Source organism: Panthera leo, chromosome D3, assembly GCF_018350215.1.
Source record: "Panthera leo isolate Ple1 chromosome D3, P.leo_Ple1_pat1.1, whole genome shotgun sequence".
NCBI lineage: Eukaryota > Metazoa > Chordata > Mammalia > Carnivora > Felidae > Panthera > Panthera leo.
In genome coordinates this window covers 82,388,989-82,401,090 of record NC_056690.1, presented here as the reverse complement: position 1 = coordinate 82,401,090, position 12,102 = coordinate 82,388,989, and the positions used below count along the sequence as shown (strand labels likewise).

General features: G+C 38.5%; 1 long non-coding RNA gene across 1 annotated transcript in view; it reads right to left on the bottom strand.

The window, feature by feature from the left end:
* Nucleotides 1-960: 960 nt before the first annotated feature.
* The window catches only part of LOC122203570, a 39,617-nt gene continuing 28,475 nt past the window's right edge, over nt 961-12,102 (bottom strand). Inside the window, exon 6 of the long non-coding RNA XR_006195247.1 lies at nt 961-1,136. This is a non-coding gene — a long non-coding RNA (uncharacterized LOC122203570). The remainder of the gene's footprint in view (nt 1,137-12,102) is intronic.

The window sequence follows — 12,102 nt, the reverse complement described above, 5'->3', positions numbered from 1 at the left end:
AGCGTCCGACTTCGGCTCAGGTCATGATCTCGCGGTCTGTGAGTTCGAGCCCCGCATTGGGCTCTGTGCTGACCGCTCAGAGCCTTGAGCCTGTTTCAGATTCTGAGTCTCCCTCTCTCTCTGACCCTCCCCCGTTCATGCTCTGTCTCTCTCTGTCTCAAAAATAAATAAACGTTAAAAAAAATTTGTTTTAAAAAGAAAGTAAGCAAAATTAAAGAGTAAATGAAGACTTTAATAAGAGATGTGAGAAATCGGACAATTTTACAGAGCTGTCCGACAGTCCAAGGAGTAACTTCCAAAAATTCTTCACTACGCTAATTTAAATGGGGAACGTATGATTGCACATGGAGAGACTGCTAAGATATATTCTCTCTCTCTCTCTCTCTCTCAATTTTTATTCATACTGAGATATTTAAAATATCAGGCCAATTGGAGGCCCAGCTATCAACTTATTTTTTAATATTAAATGTGTGTACCTAAGATGTTGACTGTGAAATCCGTGTAAATATGGAATCTCAGCTCCAGAGTTAGCAGCCTTAACACCTAGTCCTGCTCAGGATAGACTGGGTCTCCCTCCGTGTGTGTGTGACAAGGTGTGGGTGGGCATGGGGGGTGGGTGTAGAGATGGTGATGGGACTCTCGGTATGTTGAAAACAGAAGGGAACTCTGGTTCTGGACAGTTAGGCTCTCTCCTCATAAGGAGAGAGGGAATTCAGATAAGCACACCCGATTTATTTTTCCCACATTTACCCTAAAAGGCAATGTAGGCTGTAGAAATGGAGTCTAACGTTTTGTAAAAAATGCAAAAACAAAGTGTTTAAACTGCCTTGACATAGACAAATGTGTCCTTCCACGCTGCCTTCCCTCCATCACACATACTCGTGGGCTAGGTAGTGTTGGCTTAATATGAATGTGGTTTTGGATCCGAACCAGTTTTCAAATGAGGAACTGAGCTGGCGATGATAATATCAAGCTTGGGTTTATTGGAATGAAGTATGTGGCTCACTTCATGCTCAATTATGTTGTTGCTGGACGTACAGAAGGAGGAATGTAACCGTGGTGATTCCGATGGCATTCTGATATTTTAAATGCAGGGTCAGAGACCATATCATAGCCCATGGCACCCAAAGCCAGACCTATGAGGAAACAAAGTTTGAAATATAGAGAGCCGGAATTCAACCTGAAGAAAATTCTTTTATGATTATTATTTTTTTCAGTTTATTTATTTATTTGAGAGAGAGAGAGCACACAAGTCTCCACGCAAGTCAGGGAGGGGCACAGAGAGAGAATCCCAAGCACCCCTTGCAGGACTCGAACTTACCTGAGCCGAAGTCAGACGCTTAACCAAATGAGCCACCCAGGAGCCCCAAGAAAATCCTTTTAAATCTTACAGCACATTGATGAGAAAACATGTCAGAGATTTTCTCATACTGAAAAGAGCTGCAGGGGTGCCTGGGTGGCTCAGTCGGGTATGCATCTGACTCAGCTCAGGTCATGATCTCGTGGTTTGTGAGTTCCAGCCCTGCTTCGGGCTCTGTGCTGACAGCTGGGAGCCTGGAGCCTGCTTGGGATTCTGTGTCTCCCTCTCTGTCAACCCTCTACTCGCACTGTCTCTATCTCTCAAAAATAAATAAAAAAAACATTAAGAAAAAATTTTTAAAGAAAAAATAACTTTAAACACATATGACATCATTCTACAAGTTGTAAATGTGCAACTGATATTCCAAAACTAGTAAGAGCGCATTTTTATTTATAAATAAATACGCTAGAAGAATAGCAAAGCTATCATTTTATTAAGTCTATAAAAATAATATTAGGCTTTTTTTTTCCATATAAAGAGGCAATCAACCAATACGGCAAGAAAAGGGAGAGGGATCATTACAGCGACAGCAGGCCATTATTTAACAAAAAACATTTTTCATGTTTTTGGATTTTTTGTGATGGTTAACATTAACTGCCAGCCTTTTAAAATTTAAAATTTGTTGTAATATCTTTCCACATTCAAACCAAATATTCACTTCTGTACATACTTTTGTGTTTGTAAGTTTGGATTCCCTTAAGGGAAGTGAACAACTTCGGGTTTCAGGAAGCGGGGCGGGGTGGGGGATGGGTTGAGGGGGGAAAGGCCTGCAGAGAGGTGACTGCGTTTTCCCTGGCAGTGGACACTCCCCAGATGCTGGCCAGGTCGCGGGGCGAGGGGGGAGGGGGTGGGGGGGGTGGGGAGCACGTTGGCTTCTCTCACCAGGAAGCATCAGACTGGGAAAGGAAGTGTTCTCCTCCTGCAACCCCTTGGTTTTTCTTCTCTAACCCACTGATTTCTATTCATGAAGCCTGGGGAAAACCAGAAGTATGACATCTCCTAGGAAAGAAAATCAGGGAGCCCGGCAGGCGCTTCCGTGAGCCTCTGGTGTCTCCCAGGCACCCCCGGTGGCCAGTTGACTCGTTGGCTGGCTCTCACAGATCAAGTCCACTCGGGTCATCCGGCGCTACTGCTAAAAATTTAGCCTGTGTGAATTTTTCCACGTACAGCGGTATTTTATGCCATAGTATCTTTTTCCATTGCCAAGGTCAGAATCTCTGACCTTATGTTCCCAGGCCTTACTAAATCTTCTAGTTGCGTTGTTGAGCCCTAAGTTTTAGTTCCAGTCTTATTTTTCAACTTTCCTGGTCCATTCTGCAAATAGTGATATGTGATAATGGTCTGTTTTCCTCCCCCTGAGTTCTGACTAAATTGAGAAAATAACGTAGAGAAAGACTGATGGAAGCTAAATAGATGATGATGATGGTGGTGATGATGATGATGATGATATATTTCTACGGAAAGGTTTTTGTATGTGTGCGTGTCAAACCTTGTTCCAAGGCCTTTATATGCATTGACTAACTTAATTCTCACAACCCCACGATACGAGGTACTGCCACTATTTACCGTCTGGGACTGTCAAGAAAACCAGACACATGGTTAAGCAATTTTCTCAAAGTCACACAAGAGTCAAGTGTTAGAGCTGTGATCACTGACTGAACACGGGCTCTCGACCCCAGAGTCGGAGCTCCACAGCAAACGGTCCCTACGATGGGCCAGGCTGCTGTGCGGGTTAGTGCTATAAGCTATTGTTTGCATGAAAGGAGAGAACCCCGGTGTGGAGAGTTGGGGTGCGTGAGGGGCCTTACTATTGTCCTTGTAGGGGACCCGCGTGGACCCCCAATCAGTAAGTATGTCGCCGCACACCAGATACAACGAACAAACAAAACAACTCTTAGGTTTTGGTGGATTAGAAATGTTATGCCTGTTTAACATGCAGAAATTGTTTTTGCAGAAACGTAAATGCTCTTTTATGTTTCTACATTTCTGTGCTGCGGTCACATGTTTTTGGATGTTTGTGCTAATTTCTTCTCGAGTAGAACATCTACACCCTCCAGCAGATATTGATGTACAGCTTTAGATAGTAAAAGCATCAACTCAATACTGTTCCCAAATGCTAAGCTCATTTAAGGAACATTTTCTCTGTCTTAGTACAGTTTGTAATATCTCCTTTTGTCTTAAATTGCTTTTTCATCACTTACTCCTTTATTTGGGCTATGTGGGGGGGGGGGGGGTGGAAAGCCCAAACATTTAATAGTATTTTCTTTCAACCAGTGAATATAATATATATTGTAAAGCTTCCTCTGTTTTTGATTTCCAGGTCTGCTCAGGAACGTTACAAAAATAAGAGAGAAAATGAAAACTTGCATTTAGTGATCTGATCTCATATATTCATTGATAACACTTTCTTGAATACATAAAATATAATTGTTTTTTTTTTTTGAGAGAGAGAGAGAGAGTGCATGAGATAGAGAGAGTGTAGTGGGAGAGAGGCGGAGGGAGAAGGAGAGAGAGAATCTCAATTAAGCTCCGCACCGAGCATGGAGCGAACACAGGACTCAATCCCATGACCCCAAGATCATGACCTGAGCCAAAATCAAGAGGGACACTTAACTGATTAAGTCACCCACAGACCTTGATGACATAAAATATAAAAAGCAAAATACTAAGTACAGTGAAGACCAACTAAGCACAAAGGATGAAATGAAAAAGAACAGAAGGAAGAGACTATCATGTTACCCCTACATGATAATGTCAGATGTTCTCTCTCTGTTCTCTCCCAGACTAACTGCAGCCAATTGCCCTGCTTTACTTTTTAAATCGTCTTCACTTACCAAATTAATTTTGTTTATGGGTTTACTTATTTATTCTTTGCTGGCTGTCTCTCCATATAACATTAGCAGGATAATGTCAGAGATCTTGTGTGTGTGTTTTTTTAATGTATATATCCTCAGCACCAGAACTATTCTGAGATTATAAATAAAAATTTGTAAGTGAAGTGCACTTATAGAAAGAGAGTCTCAGCAATGAGAAGGGGCACCAGGGGGTAAAATCGGGTCATGAAAACAAAGAAAAGTTCTTGAAAAGAGAAAACTACTGGGCAGTATGTCTTCTGTTTAGAAGATCTATCTATCTATCATCTGTCTGATTTCCAAAATTTGATGTAAATCTTGGCTTATATTTTATTTCTTTGTTCAAGGTTTAGCTTCATTTAAATGATCAGTATCTCAAAAAATATGGTCTAGGCTAGTAAATTTTGAAATAAGTTGAAGTTTATTAGCTTTTACTATTATCCAAAATTTTATATTTGCAAATGCTTCAGGGAAGTGCTCTCAGACAAGGCCCAAGAATTCAGCTATTGGGTTAAATACTTCAGCTTCATGAAGTCCCTCTCCAATATCTCCTAGATACCAGGCTGTGGTTTTAAATCTGGGAGATAGAGTCATATATTCCCTGTTCTGAACCATCTTGGCAACTTCCTGGCCCTATAACCTCTATAAAAATACAGGAGAGTTAATGTTCTTATGGTCTGAGTTTGAACTCTTGGGACATGTTATATATCCCGAAGGGTGTATCTTAATATCAGTAAAAGCTGCACTGATTTGGAACCATCATACCCGGCAATTACGTTTCCAAGTTAACCGCTGTGCTAAATACTACACAACTTACCCCTAAGATCTGAAGTTTTTGCATGCCCTTTTAATGGCCAGCTTTGCGTTAACCTCATTCTTAATCCACTTTGGTAAATAATGGGAATTTTTGGTTGGATTCAATGTCCTGTGTATTTATTGGACTAAGACCTGGACCTTGGATAAGCTGCAGCTGGCCCAGATATTCCAAAAGACATCTACTCCCTAACAATAGCTAATTCTCAGAAAACTGAACAAGCCAAGTGTAAGAAAAGGCGTAGAGGGGAAGTCCACTTTTAAGGCCCAAGGCCTTCCTCAAAAATATCTCCAAGTTATTAATCTTGAGATATTTCAGCCTAACCTGAGCAAGTGTCAGTGTGGGCAGTCTGCCGTCTTTCGTGTCTTCAGTGCGAAAATCATCCATACGCATCCATACAAGTCAAGGTGTATTCAATCCTGTGTATAAAAGTCATCATTTTGCAGGAATTTCCTTGATGTGTCCCATTTAGGTGGCTTCTACAAAGTAAATCCTCATGTGGGCGTGATTAAATAAGTTGAATAGCAAAAGCAAGAAGGACAGAAATGCTTAGGATTTTAAGGAATTATGTCACCCATCAACTGAGAAATCTGCTTCCAAAGGTAAAGGAGCCATGTAATAACTGGCCACATGTCCTCCAAAGCTGGATAGGACCATTCCTATTAACACTTGTCTCTGGTGCTTCTTTCTTGTTACCGACTGGAAAGTAACTGAACGATAATTCGAAGATTGCTTTTCAGTGGAAATAAGAAGAATTCAGCGTTACTACTGTTAAGAACCAGATTTCGTATATCAGTTGTGGCTTTCATGTTGGACACCAATATTTTCTTTGCTTTCCTTCTTCCTACTTACCTTCCTTCCTTGTGCCTTCCTTCCCTCCCCCCCTCCTCCCTTCCTTCCTTCCTTCCTTTTTCCTTCCTTCCTTCCCTCCTTATCTCCTTCTCTTTCTTTCTCTTTCTTTCTTCTTTCTTTCTTTCTTTCTTTCTTTCTTTCTTTCTTTCCAAGTTTCTTTCTCCCTCTCCCTCTCCATTTTTAATTTCTAATTTTTATATCTACATAGCTTATTACTACTGTGACCCAAAAGATACACTTTAGAATCCACCTAAATGTACCATTTCTGCAATAATCTTCTATAATATTTTCCTAATATATCTATAAACATAGTAAATTACTTTTTTGAGAGGTTTAGATGATTTTTATTGTAACAAAATTATTTTCATATGCACCAAACCTTTATCATTTGCACATCATATGGCATAGATCATTGCTTGTAATATTACAAAATAGTAGAGCAAAATGTGCCCAAATATTGCTGCACACGCATTACCTTTTGCCTTGAGACTTACAGATACACTTGAAATAAATGATCAATTTTCAATCAATGCACATTTTAATAGGGGAGGTCTTAGGTTGTTTACGTCAGTATCCTACTATGTCTGACATATAGTATGTGCTCAAGAAATGATTGTTAAATAGTTGAGTAGTGTTAAAAATATTATTTTTAAATGGGAGAGTTTTTCTTTTCTCTGACAGTTTTCTCCAATGACAAACGTATAGCCTACAATTCATTTTTCTGCCTGTGGCTAGAGTGAGTTGAAAAAAAAATGCACATATGATCATGTCAGTCTTCTGATTTACTCCTTACAACACCTCAGCATTGTCCTTAGGTTAAGTCTCAGCTCCAGGACAGGCATACAAAGCCCTCTCCAGCTGCATTCAACTCACTTCTCCAGTTTCTTTCCTATTTTAGTTTTTGGGACACAATGCCACGATAAAAGGAACTTCTCCAGTTTTATAAATTACTGTATTGTTACGTATTTTTAAAGCTAAATCCTAATTTTTGATATGTTTAAATATATTTTCTGTCATATAAAAAACTGTTATGTGGGGTGCCTGGGTGGCTCAGTCGGTTAAGCATCCTACTTCAGCTCAGCTCGTCTCACAGTCCATGAGTTCGAGCCCCAGGTAGGGCTCTGTGCTGACAGCTCAGAGCCTGGAGCCATCTTCAGATTCTGTGTCTCCCTCTCTCTCTGCCCCTCCCCTGCTCATGCTCTGTCTCTCTCTGTCTCAAAAATAAATAAAAACATTAAAAAAAAAGTTATGTTAACATATATGTACACTAGTCAATTATTTCAATAAGACAAATTTTAGAAGTCAAATCAATGAACCAAAAAAAGAATACATTTCTTAGTATTTTTTGACACAATTTTTCAATTTGTTCCACATAAAATTAGGACCAATTTCTTTCCCATCCTGCTGTGTGAGGCAATGCTCAGTTTCTGTATCATAGTCAAACATACATATGTTGGGCAATGTAATAAACCACTTCAAACCATCATTTACTTTAATTAGCATTTCTATAGTAACTACCTCTTCAGAACTTTACCCCTTTTGTTGGCTTTTGGTCAAGTTATTAAGTTAACTTAAAAAAAGCTTGATGTTATACTCCTGTGTTTTATTATTAGATCTATTAAATCCGCTAAAAAACTCATTTAAGCAAAAATGTCAAAATGACTGACACATTACATACCATTTGTATAACTGATGGTATTTTTGATTGGCAAACTGTCATTGCATTTATATAGAATTTGTGGATATACAAATTAAATGTCATTTAATCAACAATTACTCAAAGTTTATTGAGTTTACAAATTAATGGAAGTGTTAAGGGATTCGTATTTGAATGCGTGGGTTATTATGTTTTCAGTGGCAGGTAACAGATGACTCAACTCAAGAAAATGGGACTTATTGACCCATCAAACTGCAATATAAACAGACACTTCAAGCTTCAGGTACAATTTGATCAGGGCTTCTGTTGTGCATCTCTAACTTTGTTGCTGTTCATTTCTGCTTCTTTTTCAGGCTGGCCTGCCTGGTGTTGTTCCCAGATATTTATAATGAAACCAAAGGATGTTTTCTATTATGCTTTATTCATTTGAGACAGGAAAAACTTCATGAAGTTTACCATTTGTACTTGTCACACGAAGGTTCAGATTCCGAGATCTTCCTAATAGCAACAAATCTCTTAGGGAAAGAGTGAATAGCATTACTGAACTTGGGCTTGCATTGAAATAGCAATTAACGTTTTCTGATAACTTTATTTACAGGGTGCTTCAGTGGCCATACTATATATTTCCATAGCATTGTATAATTCCTATTACTAAAACCATTTCAAATTACTAAGGGGGACTTTGCATTAATGCAGATAGGAAAACAATCATTTAAGGAAGGAAAACAAAACAAAACAAACAAACAAAAAACAATGAGTAGAACTCAAGATTTTAGGCAGAGCCAAAGGATATTTTCTTCCAATGAGATACTTTCTACATTAATATCAAGGTGTATCCAAAATTTCTTTAGTTCCTAAGAGAATTAGTTTAATTTAGTAGGAGATGAGAAAAAAATAATCTTAAACAATTTGAAGAATCAAACACTTGGAACTATTTAATTGAAGAGACATTTTATTTAAAGTATTAATAACCTGCAATATAATTATTAAACTACATTGTGTTCAACTAGATCACTTAGAGAATTTTAAGCGGAATTATAGGATAAATTAAAAATATTTTGTGACTGCATACTTGTAATGGTTTATAGAAAGCTCTGTGAAGCTGTGTTAATTCACGATTATTTTATTTTGCCTCGTTTCTTCTGAAATGTGCAGAATATTGAAGCTCTCAAAGATCGAGGGCAATTTCTGAGATTCTGAGTTGACAGTATGGAATTTTTGTTTTGGGGAAGCTCAAATTTGGGGCCAGCTGAAGTTGAGTCAATTTTACAATTTTTACTCTTATTTCATAGCAGTTTTTGGTTTGTAATTAAGTATTTAAATTTACGTTATCATGTTACCATCAATATGATCAAAATATATCAAACACCCTGTCTTTACCAGAAAAGATTCAAAAACTTATATATGATGTTATGGCTTCTGGAATGATCATAGCTAAGAAAAGAAGGAAGAGCATAAGGATTCACATTAAAACAGAAATATCTGAGGCAGTAATTGAAATTAAGAGACAAGTAACCAGGTTTTTCTGGACAACCCAATCCCCTGAAGAGATACAGTACATTATTGGGTCACATTACCAGTAAATTTTGTTTCCCTGGAATTCGGACTTGCTGAAATTAAGACATGTCTAGCCCCTATTTAAAGTGCACTGTAATATTTTTAGAAATCCTACAGGGGTGTAATCCATGTTCTTTTCTCTACTGGGATTCCCTGTTCTGTTCCTGCCCCGCCTGGGATGCACCACCCAGGATTCTTCTGTAGTTCTCAAGGTCCCAGAAGGATCACTGAGATTACTGATACAGCAACCCCTAAGGGTATACTCATTCACAAGACGCATCCAGCTAAATAGCAAAGAGGATTTGGTCACTGGTCACCCAGGGAGCTGACAGTCAGAATCGGCCTCTCAACAGAGGCTTCCACCATGGCTGAGATTGGGTGGGGAACTTGGCAAGTAGCAAACAAACTTTCACGGTCTTTCACCAGGAATTGAGACATTTCTCCCACTCATATTTCATTAGGAAAGCAAATCACATGCATGCTACATTATCCTGTGGCCAGAAAGAGAAGAATTAGGTGAGATCTCTAATCACTACCACATACATTTCAACCATTTCTTTTCCTAGGACAAATTGCTCACAGAGGTTCCTAGACCTTTTATACCAAGAGATCTATCTTTGGTCAGTGTGCAACATATGTCATCCAGACATTTTTAGATGTGTCTGAATCCATGGTCAAGCACTATTGAGAGTCAAACTATGATAGGAAAAAATAGGATAAAATAGGCAGGGGGAGGAAGATTAGGACCTGAGGATCCTGGGTGGGGAAAAACACCTGTTTTGGAACAATGTTGGGAGTGTCTGACTAGAGCAGAACCCCTCAGGTGTAAGGTTCCCCTTAATAATATAACAGACCCCACCTACACCCCTTCAGGTTTCCATCAGGAATTTGACACACGAGCTAACTAAAAATAAATACACCATAAAATGTATGACCCACAAGGAACAATTTGGCCACACACCACCCCTCATATAATGAAAACAAGCCAATCAGGAATGGACAACCCAGGACCTAGAGTTGTCCAGCCAATAAGGGTAGGACCTGAGAAGGAACAAAGGGGGAAGGGAGAGGTTGGGCAACCAGAACCTTACAAAACAAGGATCCTTGCCTATTGTGGATGGGCATTCACTTTCGAATGACCCCTCTCTGTAAAGAGAGCTTCCCTACTATTCTTTCTTTCTGATCTTATACTCTAATAAACTTTTGCCTGCTGCTCATTTTGTGTCCACCCCTTCATTTTTCAAAGTGGAGAGACAACGAACCCCGGGTATTGAGATAAAAAATCCTGCAACAAAACTTAGATTTTGTGGTGTCTAAATGGAATGTCTCTCAATCATATAGGAGCTCCCAAATATGGGGCAACAATCAGGTGGAGGCCAATGGCACGAGAGGTGAAAGAATTCACCTGAGTCAGAATCAAGGAGATAATTTATTGAATACACCTCTACAGTACTACAGTATTGGTATGCAATGTTTTTTTTTAAATTATTGTTTATTTATATCTTTGTTTTCCTGTTCAGAGACTACACATTCTATGAACATTCTTCTGTCCTTCCCAGTAAAGAGGCCTTCCCTCACAATGAAGTATCTACAACTAATTTTTTTTAACCAGATACTTACAAAAAAAGAAAAATATTTCTGGCATGATATCCTGGCTCTAGATAAGTAAAAATAATTTTTATCACTCTCAGAATCACCTAGTCATACACGAGACAGTACAATGAACATTATAGAGTTTTGGCATTCATTCACTCTCATTTGTTCAAATTACTAATTGGTTCTACAACAAACTCTTCTGAGAAATTTTTATGGATGATGGCTTTTATATAAATGCTGACAAAGTGAACTGCCATGCTGATCAATGAGGGGTGCTCTTTCTCTACCGAAGCACTTCCTACTTTCTGAACAATTATCCATGACTGAATCAATGAAGAGCAGCTTTCCTTCTTACCCTGTGTTATTGAAAGAGAGCTCATGGTTAAATACTTTTAAATACTAGCTTGGGAAGACTAGAAAGGGAGGAAGGAAGGCAACTGGCATTTGAAGGAAGACAAGGCAACTGGCATTTCTCTACACAGATCTGGGCCCAGTTTCCTAAACAGGTTGTTATAAACTGCTTTTCTCTTGGCTTTAGGTACTTATTTTGTTAGATCTTTCCTGTATCACCAATATTTTTGTCCTCCTTTGCATCCATAGGGACCTTTTGCCAGTACATTTCAGCCAGAAGGGCAGCAAAGCAGCTGCCTCCACTGGAGAAACCAATTATTTGCTAAATGGATGAGCTTCTGCCTGGATCCATTGGCTGTTTTCCCCAGCACCTCAGGGCAGCATGTAGTCTTTGCAATAATCTAACCATCATTCAGATCTCCATCAGACTTATTCTGTCTTTTATAAGATTTAAAAATCATGCTGATTTCTTGCACGTTGTGACATTTAGGAACAATATATTTCTGAGTAAGGAAAGGAGTGATGTACAGAGAAGGACTTACTCTAAGGAGACGAAGCTTAGAAAGACTAAAAATTATATAAACTTCAGGCCACACAAAATTCGCCTCTGTTCCTGCTAATGCAAGTCAAACTCCTATAATATCAACAGAATTCAAAGTCCTCATAATCCTATTAGTATTGCAACTTGATTTGTTTTAGTTTGGTTGTTATATTCTATTTGAGAGACCCCAAACTATGAATGAAAAGTGACGATAATACTCACATAATGCATCCAAACCATTGATAATTAAAATATGGAATACTGAGTGAATTATTGCCACAGGGAGGAAGGATTTGCCTTAAAAGATTCATGTATAAACTTAATATAATAATGGATATAAAAATCATCTTGCATATTCCTTGGCACAAAGTACACATTTAATAAATGCTTGATGAATATAAATAGGTGGCTGATTTAGTAAATTAGTCTTATAAGTAGACTATATAGTTTCTGGACTATTTCTTAGTTTTTATATCTTATATTCTACCAATCAGTTCAAAGAATATAAAGTCATCTTTGATA